The sequence below is a fragment of the Gouania willdenowi genome, chromosome 8, assembly GCF_900634775.1.
Source record: "Gouania willdenowi chromosome 8, fGouWil2.1, whole genome shotgun sequence".
In the NCBI taxonomy this organism is placed as follows: domain Eukaryota; kingdom Metazoa; phylum Chordata; class Actinopteri; order Blenniiformes; family Gobiesocidae; genus Gouania; species Gouania willdenowi.
In genome coordinates, this window is record NC_041051.1 from 682,477 (window position 1) to 687,892 (window position 5,416).

Below are 5,416 nucleotides of genomic sequence, written 5' to 3' on the forward strand. Positions count from 1 at the left end.
CCAACCCTGACGCATTTGCCGTGAGCAGCGAGCACACAATTGTATCAGAAAGTCATTCCATAATGGAGTAACGACCCTGGACTCTCCCTCCCTCCCTCCGTGACTGACGTTCCACTGCCTTCAGACATTGATGAGTGTGTGCACTCTGCTCGTTTGAGTGTGTTTTGTGCACTGCAGCTTGTGTGTTCACAGATTGTGTAGGTTTGAGTGTGTGTGAGGCAATGTGCACACGTTTGTATAACCAACATCATTATCCGTGTACCCTTCCTTCTTTGGTTATTCCGTTTTAAAACCAAATCAAAATAACAAATAAATGGTGTGGTTATTTTTGTTTTACACAAATTCATCATATGCCCCTTAAAATATGTTTTTATACTTAGTTATATAACAGTGTGGCACCATTAACATGTCAATGTTAAATAACAAGCCAGTGACACTTTGCCCCCATCTGCTTACAGTTTGTTACAGTGAAAACAACTGATTTTTGTAAAATTAAAAACATATTGCACCAAGTCTTACACTTTGTTAAATGTTACAGAATGGTTCTTCAATGTGATGGATGTGATAATGATCCTGTTTATTTTCATGGACTGAAGCTGTTTTTCTGTGTAAATATTAACAGTGTCCAGCTATTGGCTAGTTCAGGGGTCTGCAACCTGTGGCTCTTTGACTCTTTTTGTGATGACTCCCTATCGTTTTCAAAAATATATTAAAATAAGAAATTGTTATTTTTTACTGTGGGTATTGATGATTAATGACATTAACTTCAAATATCATTATGATAAAACCATTTGTTACCCTAAACCCGTGGCTAACCTTTAGTTTTAAATCCCTGGTAAGATAACTAAACTAACAAAAAGGCTATTCTGGAAGAAAATAAAGATTGTATGTGTGTGAAAAATGTTATTTACAGTAACTGCCAACTTATCAGGTTCATATGCATGCTTGATATGTTGCAATAAATTAGCAATTAGCATGTATTGACCGACATGATCATGCTATCTAATTGAAGTTATTTTTGTAGCCCTTCAAATAAATTAACTCAAAAAAATGTTGTTCATGTAACATTATTTGATATAATTGTAACTGTAGAGAATTTTACAAACACTATTGTTTTATTTGAGAAGGTGTTTTTTCGGCCCCAAAAAGACTTTAATCCAGGTGAGATTAGACAAAATGGCTCCTTTAAGAGTAAAGGTTGCAGACCTATAGGAGGGTCATGTCCATTCACTTCTGTGCATCTATAAATGAATGTCTGTCTGTCTAAGAAAACATGGTGAAGATACTTTGTGAATCTCACAAAAATGAAGAGGATATAATTACTGTGCTTGTTACGCAGCACTGATATGTGTCCATGTTTACAGAGAAGTTGATAATATTAGCACTTACTGTATATCCTGCCCTTACTAGGATGTAGAGCTGATTTCTAGCTTGGCAGATAGCTAAACTGGTTCCTGAACAAACATCCAGGAGTCAGCAGGTACGTTTAGGTTTGTTTACTGTTAGAAGCACTTTGAAACTACAACACAAATAAAATTCAATGTTAAATATTTGTACAGTATTTTGACTCTTTCTTCCACATAAACAAACAGAGTCAATACTTATTATGCACAACACAAGTAAACATTAATATGTGCTGAAATTACCATGGATTAACCACTAGAGATATCTAGCAATTAGCTCAATGCTAACTTAACATGGGAAACGCCATTGACTGGCTAACGCATTAGCATCACTCCCGTTTTTATAAAGTTTTCCACACAACTATGAACGTTTGCAGCAGACCATCTCACGTAACAATTAACTTAAAGTGTAAGCATTCCTTACAGACATATGCTCTTTGGGGTTCAGTGAAGAAAAAATTACAGAATGAAAACAACAGCTTGCTTCAAGGCCTGCTTCTTTGGAAAATGAAACTACGGCAAGTCTACAAGGACAAAAAGCACAGTAAGTAAGTAAGTAGTTTATTTATAAAGTGCTTTTTACAGATAAAATCACAAAGTGCTGTACAGAGTTGTGGCAAAAGTACAAGTGCAACACAATAGAATAATAAAACAAGAGTGCATAAATATCATAAGAACAGCAACATTAAAGGACAAATATAAATTAAAATCCAGTAACTAAAAGCTTTACTGTAAAGTGAAGTCTTCAGCAGTTTTTAAAAGTAACCACACAGTTGAGCTCCCTGAGAGACTGGTGCAGGTTATTCCAGAGTCTGGAACACCAGGTCTCCTCTGGTTTTAAATGTAGTTTTTGGGGTCTTTAGGAGACCCTGGTCTGAAGACTGAAGGCATCACCCTGATGAGTAGGGGCACAACAAGTCTGAGATATATTTAGGGGCCTGACCATGTAATGCTCAGAACGTGAGAACTAATATTTTATATTCTATGTGAAACTTAACTGGAAGCCAGTGCAGAGTAGAAAGAATGGTGGTGATGTGGGATGTTCTAGAAGCACCAGTTAAAAGTCTGACAGCAGCTTCTGAACGATCTGGAGTCTGTTTAGGGTCGACTTATTAAAACATGTAAAAACACAATAGTTAATGTGTGATGATATAAATGCGTGTATGACCAGTTCTAGATCTGATTTTAATAATAAATACCTCACTTTAGAGATATTTCTCAGGTGGTAAAAACAGTTTTTAGTCAATTGACGACAATGTCCCTCCAAAGACATGGACTGATCAATAACAACCCCAAGGTTTCTGAGGCTGGTTTTAACAGATGAGCCCAGATCACCAAGAGAGTTTTTAATTAGAGGATGTTTTTATCAGATGATCAGAGTTTATGTTTTGTTTGAATTTATCTGGAGATCATTTTGATGACAACCAGTTTTTGATACAGGATATACAATCTAAGATCTCTGATAAAAAAGTGAAACGCTGAGTCATTAAAGGAGCAGAACAACTGGATATCATCAGCATAAAAATGATTAGATATATTTTTAAAACCACGGATCAACTGACCAAGAGGCATCAGATACAATAAAAACTAAACAGGAACCAGAACAGAGCCCTGGGCTACTCCACATGACAGGTTGGACATATTAGACATTACATCATTAATAGTAACATTAAAGGTTCTTCTATTAATATAAGATGTAAACCATTGGAGAACAGCACCAGAAAACACATCTCAGATGTAAGTGGATCAACCAGTATACTATGATCTACTGTATCAAAGGCAGCATCAGATCAAGTCAAACTAAAACTGTGTAACGACCAGAGTCAGTGACATCATCACGTCACTAGAAACTTTCAGAAGATCAGTTTCAGTGGATTGATCTAAAACCAGATTAATATTTATCATAAATATCATGCTGTTCCATGTATGAGGTTAGCTGCTTAGCAACCATTTTCTCCATGATTTTAGACATGAAGAGAAGCTTAGATATGGGTCAGTAGTTTATAGGTTGTTTAAGAATGGGGTTTATTGTCACATGTTTAAAGAAGCTGGAGACAGAGCCAGATAAAAGTGAGCGGTTTATTAATTTTACCACCTAAGGACCAACAACATCAAAAACATTTAAAAGCAGAGAAGTAGGAACAATGTCTACAGAGCTCGATGAGGGTTTGATGTTTCTACTAAAACCTGAACATCCTGTAGGCTGACAGGAGTGAAGGAGGACCATGAGCTCACAGGGGCTGATGCACTGCACAAGCTAACCAAGGGAGGAGTGATGCTAGCCCTGATATCTTGTACTTTGTTTACAAAGAAATTTTATAAATAGTTACAGTCCTCCTGCGTGTGTACAGGCACATGGGACGGTGAGGGTGCAACAAGATTTTCAATAGTATTGAACAAAACCTTGGGGTTTCTCTTATTTTGCAAAACAAGATTAGTAAAATAAGCAGAGCGGGCATGCTTTATTAATTCATTTAGCTCCATTATCTTTTCTTTTAAATAGAGTCTGTGCACCTCTAGTTTAGTGGTTTTCTACAACCGTTCCACTTTCCAGCAGCTTCTCCTAAAGCTAAAAATAGCTTCATTCATCCACGGACAAGGTTTCTTATTAGAGCCTGGAGTATTTTTAGCTGGTGCTACTGTGTCCAAAACAGACAAACAATGGCTATTAAAGTTTGTCATAAAAGTGTCAACATCATCACAACTAGTAAATGTAGTTGAATCAAAAGAGGCAGAAAATCCACTGATTGCTGCTTCATTAAGAATGAGTCTCTGCTTGTTCACATTAGAAGTAGTCTGTACCAGTGTGATTGACAGATTAAATATGATACAGCAATGATCGCTTATTTGTTTGTCTTCAATACCTAGATGGTCAATCATTAAACCAAAAGAAAAGACCAAATCTAAAGTATGACCTTTAGTGTGTGTTGGACCTGACACATGTTGCACAAAGTGAAAAGAGTCCATTAGAGACATCAGCTCAGCTGCCATAGGACAGGACGAATTATCAATATGTAGATTAAAATCACCAAGGATTAATACACAGTTTAACAATAGATGACATAAACTCAGAGAATTCATCTAGGAACAAACGAGCAGGACCAGGAGGTCAGTAGATTAAAACAGTAAAAAGAGTGTTCATTTCCAACCTTACACATCTGGAGCTCGAAGGAGTTGAACGTGTTTATGTCCAACAGTCTGCAGCTGAAAGCGTCTCTGTATACGAGCGCTAATCCTCCTCCACATCGTGTAAGCCGTGGAGTTCCAAACACGGAGCAGTCTGTAGGACACAGCTCATTAAGATGAACGTAGTCATTTTCCCGTTGCCATGTCTCCGTAATGTACATCAGATCCAATCCACGGAACATAAAAAGGTCCTTCAGGAGGTGAGATTTGTTGGCTAGTGATCTAGCATTCTGCAAGCCGAGGCGTAGAGTCACTTCCTCGTCGGCCTGTGGAGAGCTGCGGCGCAGCGGACGAAGCCACCCGTGATCCACACCTTGATGCCGGTGACGGCATCTGCGGAGCGGCGCTTCGAGCGGCAGGTGACGCAAGCCGGAGACCAGACGCACTAGAGCCACGGGCTGAATTCATCGTTATCCATATGTTAACTGGCGTCCAGGATCAGTCCCAGGATTTGACCTCCAGAACGCCTTTATCCTCAACAGGACTCCACCACGTTTACACCGTTTTTTAGTGAGCCCAGCAGAAAGTCAGATACTGATGCCAAGTGAGGAGGAAGTCTGGATGTTTGATCCTCAGAGTTGAAGCTGAGACATGTCATGTGAACGATTAAGAAGAATAAGTGCCTGACGGTCGTAAACTATCAGCGCAGTGATGTTTTGGCACAGAAAACCTATCAGTGCGGCTACAAACGAAAATCCTACTACTATTATTACTACTACTACTACTACTACTATTACTACTACTACTACTACTACTACTACTATACTACTACTACTACTACTACTACTACTACTATACTACTACTTCTACTACTATACTACTACTAC